The sequence below is a fragment of the Triticum aestivum genome, chromosome 7D, assembly GCF_018294505.1.
Source record: "Triticum aestivum cultivar Chinese Spring chromosome 7D, IWGSC CS RefSeq v2.1, whole genome shotgun sequence".
Taxonomy (NCBI): domain Eukaryota; kingdom Viridiplantae; phylum Streptophyta; class Magnoliopsida; order Poales; family Poaceae; genus Triticum; species Triticum aestivum.
This window is the reverse complement of record NC_057814.1, coordinates 228232572-228259463: the sequence shown is the minus strand read 5'-3', so window position 1 is coordinate 228259463 and position 26892 is coordinate 228232572.

Below are 26892 nucleotides of genomic sequence, written 5' to 3'. Positions count from 1 at the left end.
ATTTACTTTTGTTACTTGTTGCTCGTTATAAATTATCCTATCACAAAACTATCTGTTACCTATAATTTTAGTGCTTGAAGAGAATACCTTGCTGAAAACCGCTTATCATTTCCTTCTGCTCCTCGTTGGGTTCGACACTCTTACTTATCGAAAGGACTACAATAGATCCCCTATACTTGTGGGTCATCATGTATATAAAGGGATGACCAGGCGGCGGTTTAGGGACAAGAGACAACAGATCGAGAACTAGGTCAAGCGTATTCACTCCCTGGTAATAGAAACCCAAGCAATAGCACCTCAAACTGGATTAGGCCTTTACCTTCACCACAAGGGGCCGAACCAGTATAAACTCCCTGTGTCCTTTGTCCCGTTTAACCCCTTTAAGCTAACCTAGTTGCGATGGCTCCACGACTAAGTCCTTTTGCTCGGACATCTGCCGTGAGAATTCCACAACACAAGGTGTTCCTCCGGTATTCGGGAGTTGCATAATCTCATAGTCATAGGAACATGTATAAGTCATGAAGAAAGCAATAGAAATAAACTAAACGATCATAGTGCTAAGCTAACGGATGGATCTTGTCCATCACATCATTCTCTAATGATGTGATCACGTTTATCAAATGACAACACATGTCTATGGCTAGGTGTAGCGACCCGACCCGAATGGATCAAGTCTCTGTGCTTAAATGTCATCCCTGGATCGGTATGCTGACACACAGTACTCGAGGATTTATAACATAGGTAAATCACATGTGAAAAGTAACATAAATACTATTACTTCAATCCGTATACGGAAGTAACAACAAAGCTGTGGATTCCCATCCACACCAACGCGAAAGTTGAGTGTAGACAACGTAGCCCTAAAGTAACACTTACTCGTCGTAAGATTCCTGCAACATGAGACGTTGCAGCCATGTAGGTCAGTACATTGAATGTTGTCGGGGGTTGGGTGCGACATATGCCAAGGGATGGCTTATCATGTGAGGGCAAGACTGCTGCTAGAATATCCAGGGACGGGTATGCGAGTAGCACGCGCTAGTTTACCTAGGTTCGGGGCTCTCCGGAGAGATAACACCCCTACTCCTGCATGTCCGAGTATATGTGGTATATCTGGTACAGAGTTGCTCCTGGAGCTGTATCTAAGCTCAGTGCCATATGCATCTAGCTTTGTATATGTCTCATATGTGGCATGCTCTAGTGGCCGGCCATGCTCATGGCTCGTGGCCGTGAGCATGTGTGTGCTCATGCGTGAGTGCATGTGAGGATGGATGGATGGATGGCTATATATAGTGTGGAGCTAGCTTACTATCTAAGCGATGTGGTGGTATGGGAGCAAGGGGGTATGGTGGGGTGTCATCCTTGTCCCCTGGGTCACTTCATAAATAGTGCCCAGGGACAAGGGACACTGTACATGATGGCTGGGGTGACACGTGAATAGTGTCGGGTACGGCCGTCATGTCGGGGTCGCGTCAGGCTGCAGTTGACTTTGGGCAGCCGGCTGGTTGGAGGAGTCGGCAGCCAGCAGCCGGCCTGGTGGAGCAGTCGGCAGCCAGCAGCCGGCCTGGTGGAGCAGTCGGCAGCCAGCAGCCGGCAGGGGCGGCCGAGGAGTCGGCAGCCAGCAGACGGCAGGGGTGGCCGGGCAGTCGGGCAGCCGGCAGCCGGCCTGGTGGAGCAGTCAGTAGCCAGCAGTCGGCCTGGTGGACCATTCAGCAGCCAGCAGCCAGCAACCGGCCGGGTAGTTGGACCGAGGGGCTTTGCTAGCCCCGATGTCTTGAATTATTGTCTGACCGTCTTCGGGGTACCCGTGGCCAATTACTCCGACAGTAGCCCCCAAGCCTCCGGGCAACTTGGCAAAGTTGGGCGGAGGTTTTTTGGCGGGTGTTCACGGAAATGACCATGCAAAAGATAAAGTTAGTCCACATAGATATATCAAATGATTGCTTTTAGTATTGCAAGTTTTAGGCGGAGGGTGCCGACTCGGTTTCGTCCGAGCCCCATTCAATCTTCTTCGTGTTCCCTCCACTTTTTGGCTTGTGATCTCGCTCGCCGGACAGCCGCTCAGCGGTCTATGGCTGAGAGTGGGCCGCGAAGCGGAGTGTACAGTACTCAGACTATGGGAGCGGATTTAACTGAGCAGATACTCATAAAGGAAACGGTCGGGTCGCTAGAAGCGTTTTTCTTCCTGGACGTTTTTCGCGTGGGTGGCCTCCAGCGTTCACTCTTTCTAGCCGGGCAGCCGCTTTGCGGTCTGTGACTAAGAGTGAGCCTTTGGTACCGCGCACGCTACTAAGCTGTCTGCGGGAACAAATGTCTCAGGCCAAGCGGCCAGCCCCCGGGCCAACTCTGGCTGGCACCGGGGCTAACAGTGATGCAACTGTAATAAAATGCGGAGATAGCCCCCGAGCATCGCTCGGGGTTATCCGTGTTCTCGCGGTGAAAGAATATGCGGGTGAGGAGCTCACATTGATTTTTGTGTAGCTGAGGCGGAGGTCGTCGAAGACAGCCGGTGCGGCTCGGCGCTCGCGGAGCGCGTCGGCGCACCCGCTGGGTGTAGCCCTCGAGCCTCTAGGCGCTCGAGGAGGGTCCAGCCAGTCGGGCCTGACCGGCCAGGCGACAAGCAGAACACGGCCGAGCCGGCCTGGCACAGCCGGCCCGGTGGCGAGGCGTCTGGCAGCGCCCTTTTTCTTCTTTCTTCTCTTCTGCCGGCTGCTGGCAGCCAGACAAAACTCTTTTTTATCTCTTGTTTTCGTTTCTTGCAATCTTTTCTGGGGGCGTGTCAGCGCACCCACTGGGTGTAGCCCCCGAGATTCGGGCCGACTGCTGAGGAGTCGGGCTGGATCTCCCGGCAACTACTTTGTCTCGTTTCTCGCCGGGGCGCGTCAGCGCATCCGCTGGGTGTAGCCCCGAGGTTCGGGCCGACTGCTGAGCATTCAGGCCATATCTCTCGGCGACTACTTTGTCTTCTTCTTTTGAAGTTTGTGCTTTTTCTTCTTCAGCCGGCTGGGCAGGCGGACTCCTGCACAGGAGTCGGGCTCTTTACAGCCGGCCAGGCAGTCAGTGGTCGGACGCACATCTGGCAGTCGGACGCATATTCCAGCCGGTTGCGTGCAGTCGAACGCACATCTCTCTCATTTATTTATTTTCCTCTTTCTGTCCGACTCTACGCGGGGAGCCGGACCCTTCTTTCCTCTGCCGGCTTGGGCAGCCAGCATCTCTCCACCCGACCCCATTTCTTTTTCTCTATATTTTTTTCTGCCAGCCGGCTGTGGGCAGTCGGCTTCCCACTCTTTTTTTATTTCTTTTGCTAGCAGTTGGCCCGACTCTTCTCTTTCTCCATCTCCGCGGGGCAGCCGGACCTTGACTTTTCTTCGTCGGCTCCACACGAGCAGCCGACGCCCACTTCTCTTTTGACGAGCAGTCGGCCACAGGAGGGGGCTGTAGCGGAGGGAAGCGGAACCGGCAGGCGGCCGGAGCGGCGTGGCCGGCTAGCGGCGAGCCGGTGACGCGGAGGGCCGGCTGGCGCGCCCATCGGGCGGACGGGATGCGGCAGCAGCCAGCGCGGAGTCTGGGGGGAGCCGACCAGCCGACGCAGGCCAGACGGCGGAGGCGACTCAGCAGCAGCCGGGGGCACGGAGGCCGGCAGCGGAGGTGGCCGGGAGCCGGCCAGCGGCGCCGGATGTGGCCAGGGTGAAGCTGGTGGAGCCGGGCGACGCGGGAGGGGGCCGAACTCGGCGCGGGAGGCCTTCGCGGTGTGGGGCGCGCGGACTTGGTGGAAGCCGGCCGGGAGGCGCGGCGCGCGGAGCTGCGAAGCGCGGACGAGGCGCCGCGGATGCAGGAGAGGCTGGCGCGGCCGACTGCGGGTGCGTGCGAGGCGGATCGACCGACTGCGGGCGCGCGTGAGGCGGAGCGGGACCCACGCGACCAGACGGCACGGGGACGAGGCGGACGGCGTGGTGGAGGCTGGAGGAGTCAGTCGCGCGTGCATGCGCGGTGCGGAGGCGAGGATTGGAGCCGCAGCCGACCCAGGCCTAGCGGGCGCACGGGCGACGCGGAGACGGCCGATGCGAGGCCGCGCACGCGGGGGCGGAGCAGCATGACGACGCGAGGGCCGGGCGCAGGCGCAGGCGACCGCGAGGCGGAGGGGACCAGCCGGCTAGTGGCTCCGGAGCCCGGCAGAGCAGCAGGGCAGGCGGAGGACCAGGGCCGGCGCTGGTGTGGAGACGGGTAAAGCAACAGGCAGGTGCGGCAGCGGCAGCAGCTGCTGGGACGCGGTCCGGCACCGGCGCGAGCGCGGCGGCGAGGAGCAGCGCCAGCACGGGGAGCCGACGACGGCCGCGAGTGGTGGAGCGCTGCCCCAGGCAGCAGCACGGGGCTGGGCGCGTGGTTGGTGATGAGCGCAGAGGCCTACGGGCGTGCAAGGCGCAGCGGTGCGGGCGGAAGACAGGTGTGCAGCAGTGCTGCTGGCGAAGGCAGCAACGGACCCAACAGAGGACACGAGCACATCGACTTCCAGGGACATGAGCGGTGACGACGTGTGCGGCGAGGAGCGTACGGTGGGTGTACACGCACCACATGGCCATTATCTGGGGCATGTACGGGGTAGTATCTGTGTAGTGGTATGGCTAATGGTTTGACCATTATTGACTAGCATCTAGCTAGCTAGCATAGATGATATATGGAGTAGCGAACGCCCGTTCCGGCCGGAGCAAAGCGCAGCATGGAGGGGAGTGGACGCGAGCGGCGCGTGGATGGCCACGGCCGACCAAAACGAGGCCTCGCGCGCGGCGCGCGTGGACGGGCGGTCGGCATTGCGGTGGTGGTGAAGAAGGCAAGGCCAACGGCGAGGACGCGCCGCCCCTCGCGGCCGCTTTGAGGGCGCGTCGATGTCGGGCCCCCAAACACTACCGGAGAGACGACGGCGACGCCGTGGTGATGACTAAAAATGGTCCCGCCCGGACAGCGAAACCAGCAGTAGCGCGGTAGCATAGTACCGCCCCACGGTGGGCGCCAAATATCGGGGGTTGGGTGCGACATATGCCTTGGGATGGCTTATCATGTGAGGGCAAGACTACTGCTAGAATATCCAGGGACGAGTATGCGTGTAGCACGCGCTAGTTACCTAGGTTCGGGGCTCTCCGGAGAGATAACACCCCTACTCCTATATGTCTGAGTATATGTGGTATATCTGGTACAGAGTTGCTCCTGGAGCTGTATCTAAGCTCAGTGCCATATGCATCTGGCTTTGTATATTTCTCATATGTGGCATGCTCTAGTGGCCGGCCATGCTTATGGCTTGTGGCCGTGAGCATGTGTGTGCTCATGCGTGAGTGCATGTGAGGGTGGATGGATGGATGGATGGATGGCTATATATAGTGTGGAGCTAGCTTACTATCTAAGCTATGTAGTGGTATGGGAGCAAGGGGGTATGGTGGGGTGTCATCCTTGTCCCCTGGGTCACTTCATAAATAGTGCCCAGGGACAAGGGACACTGTACATGATGGCTGGGGTGACACGTGAACAGTGTCGGGTATGGCAGTCACGTCGGGGTCGCGTCAGGCTGCAGTTGACTTCGGGCAGCCGGTTGGTTGGAGCAGTCGGCAGCCAGCAGCCGGCAGGGGTGGCCTAGCAGTCGGCAGCCAGCAGCCGGCAGGGGCGGCCGGGAAGTCGGCAGCCAGCAGCCGGCAGGGGTGGCCGAGCAGTCGGCAGCCAGCAGTCGGCCTGGTGGAGCAGTCAGCAGCCAGCAGTCGGCCTGGTGGAGCAGTCAGCAGCCAGCAGCCGGCCGGGTAGTTGGACTGAGGGGCTTTGCTAGCCCCGATGTCTTGAATTATTGTCTCGCCGTCTTTGGAGTACCCGTGGCCAATTACTCCGACAAATGTACTGGCAATTTCACACTGTAGAGCAATGCTGAATAATGGCTATCACTACATGCATATTTGGCTGGTGGAGGCTCTAAGTTTAAGTTTTGCAGAAAGCTAATTTTTTCCTACAACAAAGGAATATATTTTATTTAACTACAAAGTTTGTTGAAAATATTGAGAAGGTAACCCCAACTCAATCTCAAATTAACATTAATTACAAAACAAATTAAATAAGTAATGTGATGATATCAAATCAATAATTCAAGTACCAGATACTCAAGATGTCCATATCCGGGGACACGGCTAATCATGATTAGTTTGTACACTCTGCAGAGGTTTGCGCACTTTTCTCCACAAGACTCGATCTCCTCCGTTGGATTTCTCGCACTACATGATGTTTGAGAAACGGATGACCGAGACACAGTCTTTTCGAAGAGGTCCCCTTAACCGATAGATAGGCCGGTACACCTACAATCCCCTACATCTGCTAGCCCATCATGGAAAGGTTTCCCACAACTTACTTAACTATGCCAGAGCCCATAATGGCTTGTGGCTGCACATGGAAGTTTCTAGCATGAATAATCTTATGATCCCTTTGAGCCTGGGTGGCATTCCTTAGGGTGATCACACGGGTACTCCGGGATCCCCTTGGGCAAGCACTTGTTTCTCCAGGTGCCCGGGAAAACCACTGGGTGCTCCAGGGCGCCCCAACCAATCCACCCAGATGTGTATTAAAGTAGCCACCTTAAGTTTCCCTTAGTTAACAATAACTCTCACATCTTCCATGAAAGCTCACATACCAATCCACGTCTACGAGCATAGCATAGCGGTGTAAGCATAACGCAATAATACCCTGGGTTTGAATGCAAGACAATAGGTTCCTACCTCATCAACTACTTCCCAATACCCACACGTTATCAATTCCTACTCATGCAATGTTTGAGGGTTGAAACTAATGCATAAAAACCTGGGTATGAAAGGGTATGATCAAAGTGTGAACTTGCCTTGTACTGTTGATGAAGATGATTCGCACTCATAACTCCTGATAGTTTTACTCGTCACACTCCGTTGAATCTATCGTAAGCAAGCAATAGTATACATAAGCAGTCATGCAAAAGGATCGAAGAAAAGATCTCGGAAAACTTCGAAAACAAGCAATTAACTCTTGCAACAGAAAACAATTTCTAACAGTACCAAAATTGGGTGGATTTGGTCTTATCAGAAATTTTAGGTCAAGAGCTTCAATTTGCAAAACGAATCAACTAAATCGGAGTAACGAAACTCAAATTATGAACAAAAGAAGTTCGAATTCAAATCTGTTTGAAATCAAATTTTAAACTTTCAAAAACATGTTCAATTTGGTTATCTTGACAGAGGGGATCGTAACGAAGAAGTGGGCGTTGGTTTCATTGGATTTGGATAAACGAGTAAAAAGTACCGAAGGTTTGAAGATCAGGGGCTAAACTGTAAAAAACTAATTGCATCTAGGTCCCTGGCCGAAATTAAAATAGAAAAAGAAAAATTCTACCAAACGAACGTTCGCTACAGAAAACTAACGAACGAATTCGTTCGCTGTGAAGACCTAACCAGCAAACGTTCACTAAATAGATCTAACTAAAAAGAAAACCGTTCGGTTTTAAACAAAAAACCGAACCAAAAAAATAAACCGAAAAAGACCGGCAGTTCGTGGCGGTTACCGGCGGTTCTCGGTGGTTTTCGATGGCAGCGGATTCCGGCGGCTTTCCGCGTCGGCGAGGGCGGCGCGGTGGCGAGGCGCGGCGGCGGCTGCGGCAGCTAGCAGCGCGGGGAGGCGAGCGGCAGCGGCGACAGCAGCTTGCGGCGGCGGCTCGGCTAGGTGGCGAGATGCGGCAACGAGATGCGGGGCGAGGGGCGGCGGCGTGGTATTTGAGGAGGGGGGGCAAGGTGGCGTGGGGGAGGGGGCACGATGGCTCGGGAGGCGTGCCCGGGTGAGGTACGGCTGGCGGCGGTGACGGTGGCGGCGTGCTAGGCCGGCTGGGCTTCGGCCCAGTCGGTGCGAACAGTTTCCTTTTTTAAAAATTTGACAAAAATAAAATAAATAGCAAAAATAAAAAAAAATATTATATATAGCTTATTGTATATCGAAATTTTCAGAATAAGATTTCCTACAACATGAACATTTTTCTATCATCAAATAAATTCCTCAAAAATTCAAATAAAGCAAGGAGTGCTACTGGTTTATTTAAAACCCTATAAATACATTTTAAAAATACCAAAATGCTTTCAAATTTATTTCTCTCCAATTTTCTAATGTAGGGAATCATTTTAGCCTAATTTCATATATTTTATTTTTGGAGAAAAATAATTTGAATAAAAACCAAATAACTCCAAATTGAAAATAATTTCAAAAGGACTTTACATTTAACTCTTTTAAACTTCCAACTCATATTTCATATGTTTGGAAGAAGTCATTTTATCTTCTCTCATGAAAATCATTGAGTTGCTTAAAGTTTCTGAATTTGAAATATTTCCAAATGGAATTCAAATCTTTTCAAAACCCTTTTCATTTATTTAAATGGAAGGAGTCATCTCATCTTCTCTCTAGGGTTTTATGATGAAAGGAATTTGAATTCATGGAGATCATAAATGCAAAATGAAAGTTTGGGAAAGTCCTTTTATTCCCTCTCATTTAACTTTCATAAAGTTTCGAATTTCACTCAAGCAACCACACCACAATCTATTTATTTAATATAACATTCCAAAATTTAGAATTTTGGGATGTTACTAACCTACCACCCTTAAAATGAATCTCGCCCTCGAGATTCGGAGAGGCTAGCAAGAATTAGGTTAGGTTCGGGGGCCTTCTCAAAATCCATCAATAGTCACAGGGGGTCTGGGGTGCTACCACCCTTAGAAGCATGGTTACGGTTCCATCAAAACTCAGTTACAATATCCTTATTGTTGGCAGTGTCGGTCTTCTTAGATTCTCGGGAAAATTCCTAATCTGACTCTTCTAGTAGTGGTATAACCTTTTTCCCTCGATTCTTGTGTCCATTCATCTTGGTACGGTTCTTCTGTGACTGGGTCTTCTTATCTGATAGGTCTGGCGCCAATACTAAACAACTATCGATATCTCATGGTGGCCAACAAACAATTTGATTGGGTCCCTGCAAGAAATGGGTTTGGGTTGAACCTCATCGTATGTCCTACTGTTGGCAACAACTGCCTTGTACAAGGGGAAAAAAATTCATACCATTCTAAGGTTTGAACAAGGTTTTGATCGTCCTCGCTCTACTATGGGTACGTCACTCAGATTTACCGTCCCATATAGCAAGGCGGATAATACGAGTAAGTCGGTATGGTGATTAATCCATCCCGTACCCAAATCATTACCTTGTTTATGGTTTAATGAATCTCGCATTCTAACACTCGGTCATCCTCACAAGCATTGCAGAATGTCTCTTGTCGACGAACTAAGTTCGGATAAATCCATGGATTCTACAAGCCAAACAAACATCTATCGTTTCTTCACATCTCTCAGGTTTTGCGTTACTCCTATAAGATCGTCTGTCGATAAAGGCATAACTTCTTCCAGGGTTTTTCTTTCAGCAAGAGTGTGCTTGCTTCTTGGCAGGTCCTGGGGCCTGTGGGTTATGGCCCATCTCATCACTTGTAAACCTTGAACTCATCATCGGGGCAACTGATCTTTATTCCAACATCCTGCTTCCTAGCATTCTTAAATCCATCCAATTGTACTGTCTCCCTTCCTTCTATTTGTACCAAACTAAGATGTGATTACTCAGACTCATCATGGAGTTACAATTGCTCCATATTACCAACATTCTACCTCCTTTATACTCCAATAGTACTTCATCCCTTCATATTCTTGGGGTGTCCCATATATCGAGATAAAACTTATACTTATTTTGTCCGAAGTCCACTGCGTGGAATATCCTTATCTTTTCCAGGGGTCAAGGGTCCTCACAGGGTACTACCACCCTTGAAATGCACAAATTCTTCCATAGACAATATTTCTCATATCCTCGAAAATGGTCAAAATCTTTCTTCATAGAGTAACTACTCATAAAATCCAAATCAGTACCAAGGATGCTAACTTTATTGGTTATCAAATTATTACAATCTCCTGCATTTCCATTACATGACTCAACTCAACACCTCAATATAAAAGAATTGTTCCTACTACTACTACTACTACTACTACTACTACTACTACTACTACTATATTTCTTTTGTTGCAAACTCAACTATTTAGCACAAGCCTCCTTCTCTTTGGGACAATATCTAGCAAAGTGCCCTGCCTCATTACAGCGGTAACATATTAATTCTGACAAGTCTCGAGGTTTCCTTGTGATTACATAGCCTCCTTGGGTCCTCGGCTTTCTTTTTGGGCAACCGCTGAAGTAGTGCCCTGAATCTTTACACCTGAAACATGTGATATGACTCAGGTCCTTCTTTGTAGAAATTGGTTGTTCCTGGAATCCAATCTATTTCTCTTCCTGGACTTTTTTGTTCCAATCAGGGCTTCTATTTCCTTTGGGTCATACTCTACTTCCTCTGTCAGGAATTCTACTAGATCCCCATTCAGACAATTCTGGGAGATGTGTCCTTCTTCTCCACATGAATAGCATGACTTGGTGCAGGGTTTAATTGGGTCTTCTTCGGGTGTGTCCTCCACCTCTTCCTTCATCACAAGTTCTTCTAAAATTTCCATGAGGGCTCCTTTCATTGCTTCTTTCTTCTGCTGGGTGGTTCTTTGTACCATGGGGTAAATGTGACACTGAGCAGGGTAGTGGGTAGTCCCTTCACACAAGAAACAAGTAATCTGCCTAGTTGGGCATTCTTCAGTTGGGTGACTTTCTTCACAATGAGGGCATTCATCCTTGTGTTCTTTATGGTTGTGTCCTATTTCTCCACAAAGCTTTCATGCACAAGGTTTCTTCACATTATTTCCATAAGGCTTCAATTTCTGGGACACAAGCCGAGACCTTTGCAGGGTCAACTTAAATTCTTTCCAAGAGGTTACTCCTTGCCATCCATTGATGGTTTGGTACATCCTCCACCAAGTAGCAGCACCTCTTTCAAAGCACTGAGGAGCGTGCTGGGTCATATCTTCTCCGGCTATAGTGTTATTCTTCATGTAATATTCCATATTCTGAATCCATTGGTCCTTCTCAAATTGACTTATCGGTCCCGAAAGTGTGAGTTCATCTCCATTCATCCTCTATTGGGTCCATGGGTTCTGGGGTGAGATAAGAGAGATAGAGAGGGATACACACAATACAAACAATAGTTTTGAAAAGACAGATTTTATTTTGTGGCTGTCGGAAAAACATCAAATAAATGACAGATCACAATTGTCGCATCTAACGTAGGTATATAACAGGGGTTTGGTCCCCTAAAGGTCAAAAAATCGTCAAAGTCGCCAAATTCTTCAAGTCTTGTTCATGTCTCCGATGGCTTCTTCCGGTCGTGCTTGTCCTTCTCAAGTTCTTTTGCAAGATCATCTCTGTTGACGCGAAGTCTCTCGTGACGTCCGTTAAGAGTTGCGTACCAAACTTCTGGGTTTCAACATCCTTGGCATGAACCATGGTCCTACTGTCCTTCAGTTCCGGACGAATCTCCGGTAGCTCGAGGTTTTGCTCCTCTAGCTTGGCTACTTTCAGCTTCTAGGTCATGAGTTCTTCACGAAATGCTTCCTTGTCAAATACGGCTTCTTGCAGGTCCATCTTAAAATTCTTGTTGTAATACTCCAGATCCTGGCGATACACCAGCTAAGGTTAAAACTGCATCCTTTCCTGATAGGTGCTCCATTAGCCCTTTTGCCAACCAATCCTTCCAAACAAATGCATGCTTAACTTAGCACGGTGACAATAGCATAAGAGGGCGATAACACCAAGGTTAGCCGTGTTTATGCCCATGTTACTGCCATGAGCTTTCATTCCATAATTGATCTCTCCTGCCTTAGGGTTTTCTTGACAAAAACTTTGAGTTTTTACGCTCCATGTTCCGGTCTTTCTCCGACACACCTTGATCTTGCGTATTGACTGCTTCAATAGTCTGACAAATTCCATAAGGCTAGCTTTCCTAGGTCATACAAATCTAGGAATTCTTTAGAGCCTTGAAATTCTCCTACTCTTTGGAGTCTTCAACCATTGCAGTTTCCATTATTATAATGCATGGTAAAATCCTCTTCATTCCAAAGTGGTCTTAGCTGTCCGATATCTTGTACTTCTTGGAGTGGTCTCATCAGGTGAATCTTCGTGTGGTCAAAAGGGAAAAGGGGAATAGTCTAATTAAAAGGGAATATTTGATAAAGCTCAGAAAAGAAGAGAGGTAGAAGATCTTTTTGAAAATAAAATTTTAGAGAAAATCTTTCCTATGGGCTTGCCAGCTTTTAGGGGTCACGTCCACAGTCAACACGTGCTCTGATACCATCTTGTAGCGACCCGACCTGAATGGATATGGTCTCTGTGCTTAAGTGTCATCCCTAGATTGGTATGCTGGCACACAAAGTACTCGAGGATTTATAACAGAGGTAAATCACATGTGAAAAGTAACGTAAATACTATTACCTCAATCCATATAGCGGAAGTAACAACAAAGTTGTGGATTCCCATCAACACCAACGGAAAAATTGAGTGTAGACAACGTAACCCTAACGTCACACTTACTCGTCGTAAGATTCCTGCAACATGAGACGTTGCAGCCATGTAGGTCAGTACATTGAATTTACTGGCAATTTCACACTGTAGAGCAATGCTGAATAATGGCTATCACTACATGCATATTTAGCTGGTGGAGGCTGTAAGTTTAAGTTTTGCAGAAAGCTAATTTTTCCCTACAACAAAGGAATATATTTTATTTAACTACAAAGTTTGTTGAAAATGTTGGGATGGTAACCCCAACTCAATCCCAAATTAACATTATTAACCCAACAAACTAATTAAGTAATGTGATGAGATCAAATCAATAATTCAAGTACCAGATACTCAAGGTGTCCATATCCGGGGACACGGCTAATCATGAGTAGTTTGTACACTCTGCGGAGGTTTGCGCACTTTTCCCCACAAGACTCGATCTCCTCCATTGGATTTTTCACACTACATGATGTTTGAGAAACGGATGACCGGGACACAGTCTTTCTGAAGAGGCCCCCTTAACCGGTAGATAGGCCGGTACACCTTCAATCCCCTACATCTTCTAGCCCATCATGGAAAGGTTTCCCACAACTTACTTAACTATGCCAGAGCCCATAATGGCTTGTGGCTGCACACGGAAGTTTCTAGCATGAATAATCTTATGATCGCTTTGAGCCTGGGTGGCATTCCATAGGGTGATCACACGGGTACTCCAGGATCCCCTTGGCAAGCACTGGGTTCTCCAGGTGCCCGGGCAAACCACTGGGTGCTCCAGGGCGCCCCAACCAATCTACCGAGATGTGTATTAAAGTAGCCACCTTAAGTTTCCTTTAGTTAACAATAACTCTCACATCTTCCATGAAACCTCACATACCAATCCATGTCTACGAGCTTAGCATAGCGGTGTAAGCATAACGCAATAGTACCTTGGGTTTGAATGCAAGACAATAGGTTCCTACCTCATCAACTACTTCCCAATACCCACATGTTATCAATTCCTACTCATGCAATGTTTGAGGGTTGAAACTAATGCATAAAAACTGGGTATGAAAGGGTATGATCAAAGTGTGAACTTGCCTTGTACTGTTGATGAAGATGATTCACACTCATAACTCCTGATAGTTCTACTCGTCACACTCTGTTCAATCTATCGTAAGCAAGCAATAGTATAATTAAGCACTCATGCAAAAGGATCGAAGAAAAGATCTCGGAAAACTTTGAAAACAAGCAATAAACTCTTGCAACAGAAAACAATTTCTAACAGTACCAAAATTGGGTGGATTTGGTCTTGTCAGAAAGTTTTGGTCAAGAGCTTCAATTTGCAAAAAGAATCAACTAAATCAGAGTAACGAAACTCAAATTATGAACAAAAGAAGTTTGAATTAAATTTGTTTGAAATCAAATTTTAAACTTGCAAAAACATGTACAAGTTAGTTAACTGGACAGAGGGGATCGTAACGAAGAAGTGGGCGTTGGTTTTGTTGGATTTGGATAAACGAGTAAAAAGTGCCGAAGGTTTGAAGATCAGGGGCTCAACTATAAAAACTAATTGCATCTAGGTCCCTAGCCGAAATTAAAACAGAAAAAGAAAATTTCTACTGAACGAACGTTCACTACATAAAACTAATGAACCAATTCATTCGCTGCGAAGACCTAACCAGCGAACGTTCACTAAATGGATCTAACTAAAAAGAAAAATGTTCGGTTTTAAACGCAAAACCGAACCAAAAAAAAATAAACCGAAAAAGACCGGTGGTTTTCGCGGTTCTCGGCGGTTTTCGACGGCAGCGGAGTCCGGCGGCTTTCCGCGGCGGCAAGCATCGGCGAGGGCGGCGCGGTGGCGACAGCAGTAGCTAGCAGCGCGGGGCGGCGAGCGGCAGTGGCGCGCGGCAGCGACTCGGATAGGCGGCGAGATGCGGCGGGATGCAGCAGCGAGATGCGGGGCGAGGGGCGGCGGCGTGGTATTTAAGGAGGGGGGCAAGGTGGCGTGGGGGAGGGGGCACGGCGGCTCGGCAGGCGTGCCCGGGTGAGGTACGGCTAGCGGCGGCGATGCTCGGGACTCCGTCCCGAGCTTGGGGGCGGTGGCAGCGTGCTGGGCCAGCTGGGCTTCGGCCCAGTCGGTCCGAAGAGTTTCTTTTTTAAAACTCTAGCAAAAATAAAATAAATAGCAAAAATAATAAAAAATTATATATAGCTTATTATATATCAAAATTTTCAGAATAAGATTTCCTACAACATGAACATTTTTCTAGCATCAAATAAATTCCTCAAAAATTTAAATAAAGCAAGGAGTGCTACTGGTTTATTCAAAACCCAATAAAAACATTTAAAAAATACCAAAATGCTTTCAAATTTATTTCTCTCCAATTTTCTAATGTAGGGAATCATTTTACCCTAACTTCATATATTTCATTTTTGGAGAAAAATAATTTGAATAAAAACCAAATAATTTGAAATTGAAAATAATTTCAAAACGACTTTAAATTTGACTCTTTTAAACTTCCAACTTATATTTCATATGTTTTGAAGAAGTCATTTTATCTTCTCTCATGAAAATCATTGAGTTGCTGAAAGTTTCTGAATTTGAAATATTTCCAAATGGAATTCAAATCTTTTCAAAACAATTTCAAATATTTCCAAATGGAATTGAAATATTTTCAAACGGAATTCAAATATTTCCAAATGGTTTTTACGATGAAAATAATTTTAATTCATGGAGACCATAAATGTAAAATGAAAGTTTGGGAAAGTCCTTTTATTCCCTCTCATTTAACTTTCATAAAGTTTCGAATTTCACTCAATTTCACTCAAGAAACCACACCACAATAAAACAATCAATCAAAACTATTTATTTAATATAACATTCCAAAATTTAGAATTTTGGGATGTTACACTAGGAAACTTAACCATCTTTGATTAACGAGCTAGTCAAGTAGAGGCATACTTGGGACACTCTGTTTGTCTATGTATTCACACATGTACTACGTTTCCGATTAATACAATTCTAGCATGAATAATAAACATTTATCATGATATAAGGAAATATAAATAACAACTTTATTATTGCCTCTAGGGCATATTTCCTTCAGTCTCCTACTTGCACTGGATTCCATAATCTAGTTCACATCGCCATGTGATTTAACTCCAATAGTTCACATCACCATGTGATTAGTTCACATTGCCATGTGACTAATACCCAAAGGGTTTTACTAGAGTCAATAATCTAGTTCACATCACTATGTGATTAACACCCAAAGAGTACTAAGGTGTGATCATGTTTTGCTTGTGAGAGAAGCTTAGTCAATGGGTTTGTCACATTCAGAGCCGTATGTATTTTGCAAATTTTCTATGTCTACAATGCTCTGCATGGAGATACTCTAGCTAATTGCTCCCACTTTCAATATCTATCCAGATTGAGACTCAGAGTCATTCGGATCGGTGTAAAAGCTTGCATCAGCGTAACTCTTTACGACGAACTCTTCATCACCTCCATAACCGAGAAATATCTCCTTAGTCCTCTAAGGATAATTTTGACCATATCCAGTTATCTACTCCTAGATCACTATTGTACTCCCTTGCCAAACTCAGGGCAGGGTATACAATAGGTCTGGTACATAGCATGACATACTTTATAGAACCTATGGCTGAGGCATAGGGAATGACTTTCATTCTCTCTCTATCTTCTGCCGTGGTCGGGCTTTGAGTCTTACTCAACTTCACACCTTGCAACACAGGCAAAAACTCCTTCTTTGAATGTTCCATTTTGAACTATTTCAAAAATCTTGTCAAGGTATGTACTCATTGAAAAATCTTATGAAGCATCTTGATCTATCTCTATAGATCTTGATGCCCAATATGTAAGCAGCTTCACCGAGGTCTTTCTTTGAAAAAATCCTTTCAAACACTCCTTTATGCTTTCCAGAAAATTCTACATCATTTCCGATCAACAATATGTCATTCACATATACTTATCAGAAATGCTGTAGTGCTCCCACTCACTTTCTTGTAAATACAGGCTTCACCACAAGTCTGTAAAAAACTATATGCTTTGATCAACTCATCAAAGCATATATTCCAACTCCGAGATGCTTGCACCGGTCCATAGATGGATTGCTGGAGCTTTGCACACTTTGTTAGCACCTTTAGGATCGACAAAACCTTCTGGTTGCATCATATACAACTCTTCTTTAAGAAATCCATTAATGAATGCAGGTTTGACATCCATTTGCCAAATTTCATAAAATGCGGCAATTGCTAACATGATTCGGACAGACTTTTAAGCATCGATACAAGTGAGAAAATCTCATTGTAGTCAACACCTTGAACTTGTCGAAAACATTTTTTGCGACAATTCGAGCTTTGTAGATAGTAACAATACTATCAACGTCCGTCTTCCTCTTGAAGATCCATTTATTTTCTATGGTTTGCCGATCATCCGGCAAAATCCATCAAAGTCCACACTTTGTTTTCATACATGGATCCCATCTCAGATTTCATGGCCTCAAGCCATTTCGCGGAATCTTGGCTCATCATCGCTTCCTCATAGTTCGTAAGTTCATCATGGTCTAGTAACATGAATTCCAGTACAGGATTACCGTACCACTCTGGTGTGGATCATGCTCTGGTTGACCTATGAGGTTCGGTAGTAACTTGATCTGAAGTTCCATGATCAACATCATTAGCTTCCTCACTAATTGGTGTAGGTATCACTGGGACTGATTTCTGTGATGAACTACTTTCCAATTCAGGAGAAGGTACAATTACCTCATCAAGTTCTACTTTCCTCCCACTCACTTCTTTCGAGAGAAACTCCTTCTCTAGAAAGGATCCACTCTAAGCAACAAAGATCTTGCCTTCAGATCTGTGATAGAAGGTGTACCCAACAGTTTCTTTTGGATATCCTATGAAGACGCACTTCACCGATTTGGGTTTGAGCTTATCAATTTGAAACTTTTTCACATAAGCATTGCAACCCCAAACTTTAAGAAACGACAGCTTAGGTTTCTTGCTAAACCACAGTTCATACTATGTCATCTCAATGGATTTATATGGTGCCCTATTTAATGTGAATGCAGCTGTCTCTAATGCATAACCCCAAAACGACAGTGATAAATCGGTAAGAGACATCATAAATCGCACCATATCTAATAAAGTACGGTTATGAAGTTCGGACACACCATTACGCTGTGGTGTTCCAGGTGGCGTGAGTTGTGAAACTATTCCACATTGTTTCAAATGAAGACCAAACTCGTAACTCAAATATTCGTCTCCGCGATCAGATCGTAGAAACTTTATTTTCTTGTTATGATGATTTTCCACTTCACTCTGAAATTCTTTGAACTTTTCAAATGTTTCAAACTTATGTTTCATCAAGTAGATATACCCATATCTGCTCAAATCATCTGTGAAGGTCAGAAAATAACGATACCCGCCACGAGCCTCAACCCTCATCGGATCGCATACATCAGTATGTATTATTTCCAATAAGTCAGTTGCTCGCTCCATTGTTCCGGAGAACGGAGTCTTAGTCATCTTGCCCATGAGGCATGGTTCGCAAGCATCAAGTGATTCCAAAAGCCCATCAGCATGGAGTTTCTTCATGCGCTTTACACCTATAGGATCTAAACGGCAGTGCCACAAATATGTTGCACTATCATTATCAACTTTGCATCTTTTGGCATCAATATTATGAATATGTGTATTACTACGATCGAGATTCAATAAACCATTCACCTTGGGTGTATGACACAGAAGGTTTTATTCATGTAAACAGAATAACAATTATTCTTTGACTTAAATGAATAACCATATTGCAATAAACATGATCCAATCATATTATGCTCAATGCAAACACCAAATAACATTTATTTTAGGTTCAACACTAATCCCAAAGGTAAAGGGAGTGTGCGATGGTGATCTTCTCAACCTTGGAATCACTTCCAACACACATCGTCACCTTGCCCTCAACTAGTGTTTGTTCATTTGGTAACTCCTGTTTCGAGTTACTAATCATAGCAACTGAACCAGTATCAAATACCCAGGGGCTACTATGAACACTAGTAAAGTACACATCAATAACATGTATATCATATATACTTTTGTTCACTTTGCATCCTTCTTATCCGCCAAGTAGTTGGGGCAGTTCCGCTTCCAGTGACCATTTCCTTCGCAGTAGAAGCACTTGGTTTCAGGCTTGGGTCTAGCTTTGGGCTTCTTCATGGGAGTGGCAACTTGCTTGCCTTTCTTCCTGAAGTTCCCTTTCTTTCCCTTGCCCGTTTACTTGAAACTAGTGGTCTTGTCAACCATCAACATTTGATGCTTTTCTTGATTTCTACCTTCGTCGATTTCAGCATCACGAAGAGCAAGGGAATCGTTTTCGTCATCCCTTGCATATTATAGTTCATCACAAAGTTCCAGTAACTTGGTGATAGTGACTATAGAACTCTGTCAATCACTATTTTATCTGGAAGATTAACTCCCACTTGACTCAATCGATTGTAGTGCTCAGACCATCTGAGCACATGCTCACTGGTTGAGCTATTCTCCTCCATCTTGTAGGAAAAGTACTTGTCAGAGGTCTCATAACTCTCGACTCAGGCATGAGTCTGAAATACCAATTTCAGCTCTTGGAACATCTTATATGCTCCGTGGTGTTCAAAATGTTTTTGAAGTCCCGGTTCTAAGCCGTAAAGCATGGCGCACTAAACTATCAAGTAGTTATCATACCGAGCATGCCAAACGTTCATAACGTCTGCATCTGCTCCTGCAATAGGTCCGTCACCTAGCGGTGCATCAAGGACATAATTCTTCTATGCAGCAATGAGGGTAATCCTCAGATCACGGACCTAGTCCGCATCATTGCTACTATCATCTTTCAACATAGTTTTTCTCTAGGAACATATCAAAAATAAACGGGGAGCTACATCGCGAGCTATTGATGTATAACATAGTTATGCAAATACTACCAGGGCTAAGTTCATGACAAAAGTTCAATTAATCATATTACTTAAGAACTCCCACTTAGATAGACATCCCTCTAATCATCTAAGTGATCACGTGATCCATATCGACTAAACCATGTCCGATCATCACGTGAGATGGAGAAGTTTTCAATGGTGAACATCACTATGTTGATCATATCTACTATATGATTCACGCTCGACCTTTCGGTCTCAGTGTTCCGAGGCCATATCTGCATATGCTAGGCTCGTCAAGTTTAAGCCGAGTATTCTGCGTCTGCAAAACTAGCTTGCACCAATTGTATGTGAACGTAGAGCTTATCACACCCAATCATCACGTGGTGTCTTGGCACGACGAACTGTCGCAATGGTGCGTACTCAAGGAGAACACTTATACCTTGAAATTTAGTGAGAGATCATCTTATAATGCTGCCGCCATACTAAGAAAAATAAGATGCATAAAAAATAAACATCACATGCAATCAAATAAGTGATATGATATGGCCATCATCATCTTGTGCCTTTGATCTCCATCTCCAAAGCACCGTCATGATCACCATCGTCACTGGCTTGACACCTTGATCTCCATCGTAGCGTCGTTGTCGTCTCGCCAACTATTGCTTCTACGACTATCGCTACCGCTTAGTGATAAAGTAAAGCAATTTCATGGCAATTTCATTTCATACAATAAAGAGACAACCATAAGGCTCCTGCCAGTTGCCGATAACTTTTACAAAACATGATCATCTCATACAATAATTTATATATCATCACATTTTGACCATAACACATCACAGCAAGCCCTACAAAAACAAGTTAGACGTCCTCTACTTTGTTGTTGTAAGTTTTACGTGGCTGATACGGGCTTCTAGCAAGAACCGTTCTTACCTACACCTGAAAACCACAACAATTTTTTGTCAAGTGTGCTATTTTAACCTTCAACAAGGACCGGGCATAGTCAAACTCGATTCAACTAAAGTTGGAGAAACAGACACCCACTAGCCACCTGTGTGCGAAGAACGGCGGTAGAACCAGTCTCATGAACGCGGTCATGTAATGTCGGTCTGGGCTGCTTCATCCAACAATACCGCCGAATCAAAGTATGACATGCTGGTAAGTAGTATGACTCTTATCGCCCACAACTCTTTGTGTTCTACTCATGCATATAACATCTACGCATAGACCTGGCTCGGATGCCACTGTTGGGGAACGTAGTATTTCAAAAATAAATTCCTACGATCACGCAAGATCTATCTAGGAGAAGCATAGAAACGAGCGGGGAGAGAGTGTCCATGTACCCTCGTAGACCGAAAGCGAAAGCGTTTAGTAACGCGGTTGATGTAGTCAAACGTCTTCGCGATCCAACCGATCCAAGTACCGAACGCACGGCACCTCCGTGATCTGCACACGTTCAGCTCGGTGACGTCCCTCGAACTCTTGATCCAGTTGAGGCCGAGGGAGAGTTTCGTCAGCACAACGGCGTGGTGACGGTGATGATGAAGTTACCGGTGCAGGGCTTCGCCAAAGCACTACGACGATATGACCGAGGTGTTGAACCGTGGAGGGGGGCACCGCACACAGCTAAGAGATTGTCTGTTGTGTCTTTGGGGTGCCCCCTGCCCCCGTATATAAAGGAGGGGAGGAGGAGGCCGGCCAACAAGGGGCGCGCCAGGGAGAGGGAAGTCCTAGGAGGATTCGGCCCTGTTGGAAATATGCCCTAGAGGCAATAATAAAATGGTTATTATTGTATTTCCTTGTTCATGATAATTGTCTATTGTTCATGCTATAATTGTATTAACTGGAAACCATAATACATGTGTGAATACATAGACCACAACATGTCCCTAGTGAGCCTCTAGTTGACTAGCTCGTTGATCAATAGATGGTTATGGTTTCCTGACCATGGACATTGGATGTCATTGATAACGGGATCACATCATTAGGAGAATGATGTGATGGTCTAGACCCAATCCTAAGCATAGCACAAGATCGTGCAGTTCGTTTGCTAAGAGCTTTTCTAATGTCAAGTATCATTTCCTTAGACCATGAGATTGTGCAACTCCCGGATAACGTAGGAATGCTTTGGGTGTACCAAATGTGACAACGAACTGGGTGGCTATAAAGGTGCACTACAGGTATCTCCGAAAGTGTCTGTTGGGTTGGCACGAATCGAGACTGGGATTTGTCACTCCGTATGACGGAGAGTTATCTCTGGGCCCACTCAGTAATGCATCATCATAATGAGCTCAATGTGACTAATGAGTTAGCCACGGGATCATGCATTACGGAACGAGTAAAGAGCCTTGCCGATAACGAGATAGAACAAGGTATAGGGATACTGACGATCGAATCTCGGGCAAGTAACATACCGATAGACAAAGGGAATTGTATATGGGATTGATTGAATCCCCGACATCGTGGTTCATCCGATGAGATCATCGTGGAACATGTGGAAGCCAACATGGGTATCCAGATCCCGCTGTTGGTTATTGGCCGGAGAACGTATCGGTCATGTCTGCATGGTTCCCGAACCCGTAGGGTCTACACACTTAAGGTTCGGTGATGCTAGAGTTGTTATGGGAAATAGTATGTGGTTACCGAAGGTTGTTCGGAGTCCCGGATGATATCCCGGACATGACGAGGAGCTCTGGAATGGTCCGGAGGTGAATTCGTATATTGGACAAAGGGTATTGGAGTCAGGAATTGTTCCGGGGGTACCAGGCTATGGCCAGGATGTCCGAAAGGGGTTTCGGAGGCCCCGACAAGCGTTGGGGGGCCTTATGGGCCAAGGGGAAGGGGCAAACCAGCCCACTAAGGGGCTGTGCACCCCTCCCAACCCCTCTCACGTAACCGGGAGAGGTGGGGGCACCACCCCTAGGGCAGCCGCCCCTCCCGGCTTGGGGGCAAGTTTCCTAGGGGGTGGGGGCGCCCAAACCCATCTAGGGTTTCCCCTGGCCGCCTCCTCCTCCTCTAGATCCATCTAGAGGGGTCGGCCCCCTCTCCCCTTCCCCTTATATATAGTGAGGGGGTGGGAGGGCAGCCGCACCCCCTTGCCTGGCGCAGCCCCCTTCCTCCTCATACATCTCCTCCTCCGTAGTAGTGCTTGGCAAAGCCCTGCCGGAGAACCACGAGCTCTATTGCCACCATGCCGTCGTGCTGCTGGAGTTCTCCCTCAACTTCTCCTCTCCCCTTGCTGGATGAAGGAGGAGACGTCCCCGGGCTGTACGTGTGTTGAACGCGGAGGCGCCGTCCGTTCGGCGCTAGATCGGATCTTCCGCGATTTGAATCGCTGCGAGTACGACTCCATCAACCGCGTTCTTGTAACACTTCCGCTTAGCGATCTTTAAGGGTATGAAGATGCACTCCCTCTCTCTCGTTGCTAGCATATCCTAGATTGATCTTGGTGACACGTAGGAAAATTTTGAATTATTGCTACGTTCCCCAACAGTGGCATCATGAGCTAGGTCTATGCGTAGATTCTATGCACGAGTAGAACACAAAGTAGTTGTGGGAGATGATTTGTTCAATTTGCTTATCGTTACTATTCTTATCTTGATTCGGTGGCATGGTGGGATGAAGCGGCCCGGACCGACCTTACACGTACACTTACGTGAGACAGGTTCCACCGACTGACATGCACTTGATGCATAAGGTGGCTAGCGGGTGTCTGTCTCTCCCACTTTAGTCGGATCGGATTCGATGAAGAGGGTCCTTATGAAGGGTAAATAGCAATTGGCATATCACCGTTGTGGCTTTTCCTTAGGTAAGAAACGTTCTTGCTAGAAACCCATAGCAGCCACGTAAAACATGCAACAACAATTAGAGGACGTCTAACTTGTTTTTGCAGGGTATGCTATGTGATGTGATATGGCCAAAAGGATGTGATGAATTATATATATGTGATGTATGAGATTGATCATGTTCTTGTAATAGGAATCACGACTTGCATGTCGATGAGTATGACAACCGGCAGGAGCCATAGGAGTTGTCTTAATTTATTGTATGACCTACGTGTCAATGAAAAACGCCATGTAATTACTTTACTTTATTGCTAACCGTTAGCCATAGTAGTAGAAGTAATAGTTGGCGAGACAACTTCATGAAGACACGATGATGGAGGTCATGATGATCGAGATCATGGTGTCATGCCGGTGACGAAGGTGATCATGCCGCGCCTCGAAGATGGAGATCAAAAGGCGCAAGATGATACTGGCCATATCATGTCACTTTATGATTTGCATGTGATGTTTGTCATGTTTACATCTTATTTGCTTAGAACGACGGTAGCATAAATAAGATGATCCCTCACTAAAATTTCAAGAGATGTGTTCCCCCTAACTATGCACCGTTGCGAAGGTTCGTTGTTTCAAAGCACCACGTGATGATCGGGTGTGATAGATTCTAACGTTTGCATACAACGGGTGTAAGCCAGATTTACACATGCGAAACACTTAGGTTGACTTGACGAGCCTAGCATGTACAGACATGGCCTCGGAACACAAGAGACCAAAAGGTCGAACATGAGTCATATAGTAGATACGATCAACATGAAGATGTTCACCGATGATGACTAGTCCGTCTCACGTGATGATCGGACACGACCTAGTTGACTCGGATCATGTATCACTTAGATGACTAGAGGGATGTCTATCTAAGTGGGAGTCCATTAAATAATCAGATGAACTTAATTATCATCAACGTAGCCAAAAGGTCTTTGCAAATTATGTCATAGCTTACGCTTTGGTTCTACTATTTAAGATATGTTCCTAGAGAAAATTTAGTTGAAAGTTGATAGTAGAAATTATGCGGACTGGGTCCGTAAACTGAGGATTATCCTCATTGCTGCACAGAAGGCTTATGTCCTTAATGCACCGCTCGGTGTGCTGAACCTCGAGCGTCGTTTGTGGATGTTGCGAACATCTGACATACACGTTTTGATGACTACGTGATAGTTCAGTGTGTAATGTTAAACGGTTTAGAATTGAGGCACCGAAGACATTTTGAAACGTCGCGGAACATACGAGATGTTCCAAGAGCTGAAATTGGGATTTTAGGCTCGTGCCCACGTCAAGAGGTGTGAGACCTCCGACAAGTTTCTTAAGCCTGCAAACTAAGGGAGAAAAGCTCAATCGTTGAGCATGTGCTCGGATTGTCTGAGTACTACAATCGCTTGAATCGAGTGGGAGTTGTCTTCCAAATGAGATAGTGATGGTTCTCCAAAGTCACTGCCACCAAGCTACTAGAGCTTCGTGATGAACTATAACATATCAGGGATAGATATGATGATCCTTGAGCTATTCGCGATGTTTGGCACCGCGAAAGTAGAAATCAAGTAGGAGCATCAATTGTTGATGGTTCGTAAAACCACTAGTTTCAAGAAGGGCAAGGGCAAGAAGGGATACTTCATGAAACGGCAAATCAGTTGCTGCTCTAGTGAAGAAACCCAAGGTAGAACCCAAACCCGAGACTAAGTGCTTCTGTAATGAGGGGAACGGTCCCTGAAGCAGAACTACCCTAGATACTTGGTAGATGAGAAGGCAGGCAAGGTCGACAGAAGTATATTGGATATACATTATAATAATGTGTACTTTACTAGTACTCCTAGTAGCACCAGGGTATTAGATACCGGTTCGGTTGCTAAGTGTTGGTAACTCGAAATAAAAGGCTACGTAATAAATGGAGACTAGCTAAAGGTGAGATGACGATATGTGTTGGAAGTGTTTCCAAGGTTGATGTGATCAAGCATCGCATGCTCCCTCTACCATCGAGATTGGTGTTAAACCTAAATAATTGTTATTTGGTGTTTGCGTTGAGCATAGACATGATTGGATTATGTTTATCGTGATACGGTTATTCATTTAAGGAGAATAATGGTTACTCTGTCTATTTGAATAATACCTTCAATGGTCTTGCACCTAAAATGAATGGTTTATTGAATCTCGATCGTAGTGATACACATGTTCAGGCCAAAAGATATAAGATAGTAATGATAGTACCACATACTTGTGGCACTGCCACTTGAGTCATATTGGTATAAAACGCATGAAGAAGCTCCATGTTGATGGATCTTTGGACTCACTCGTTTTTGAAAAGATTGAGACATGAGAACCATGTCTATTGGTATATATGCATGAAGAAACTCCATACAGATGGATCGTTTGGACTCACTTGATTTTGAATCACTTGAGACATGCAAATCATAACACATGGGCAAGATGACTGAAAGGCCTCATTTTCAGTAAGATGGAACAAGAAAGCAACTTGTTGGAAGTAATACATTTTGATGTGTGAAGTCCAATGAGTGCTGAGGCATGCAGTGGATATCGTTATGTTCTTACTTCACAGATGATTTGAGTAGATGCTGAGTGTATTTACTTGACGAAACACAAGTCTGAATTATTGAAAGGTTCAAGTAATTTCAGAGTGCAGTTGAAGATCGTCGTGACAAGAGGATAAAATGTCTATGATATGATCAGAGAGATATCTGAGTTACGAGTTTGCCACACAATTAAGACAATGTGGAAATTGTTTCACAACTAATACCGCCTGGAACACCATAGTGTGATGGTGTGTCCGAACATCATAACTGCACCCCATTGGATATGGTGCATACCATGATGTCTCGTATCAAATTACCACTATCGTTTATGGGCTAGGCATTAGAGACAACCGCATTCACTTTAAATAGGGCACCACGCAATTTCGTTGAGACAACACCGTATGAACTATGGTTTAGAGAAACCTAAGCTGTCGTTTCTTAAAAGTTTGGGGCTGCGACGCTTATGTGAAAAAGTTTCAGGCTGATAAGCTCGAACCCAAAGCGGATAAATGCATCTTCATAGAATACCCAAAACAGTTGGGTATACCTCCTATTTCAGATCTGGAAGCGAAAGTGATTGTTTCTAGAAACGGGTCCTTTCTCGAGGAAAAGTTTCTGTCGAAAGAATTGAGTGGGAGGATGGTGGAGACTTGATGAGGTTATTGAACCATCACTTCACCTAGTGTGTAGCAGGGCACAAGAAGTTGTTCCTGTGGCACCTACACCAATTGAAGTGGAAGCTTATGATAGTGATCATGAAACTTCGGATCAAGTCACTACCAAACCTCGTAGGATGACAAGGATGCGTACTACTTCAGAGTGGTATGTAATCCTGTCTTGGAAGTCATGTTGCTAGACAACAATGAACCTATGAGCTATGGAGAAATGATGGTGGGCCCAGATTCCGACGAATGGCTCAAGGCCAGAAAATCCGAGAGAGGATCCATGTATAAAAACAAAGTATAGACTTTGGAAGAACTACTTGACGGTCGTAAGGCTGTTGGGTGCAGATGGATTTTAAAAGGAAGACGGACAATGATGGTAAGTGTCACCATTAAGAAAGCTCGACTTGTCGTTAAGATGTTTTCCGACAAGTTCAAGGAGTTGACTACGATGAG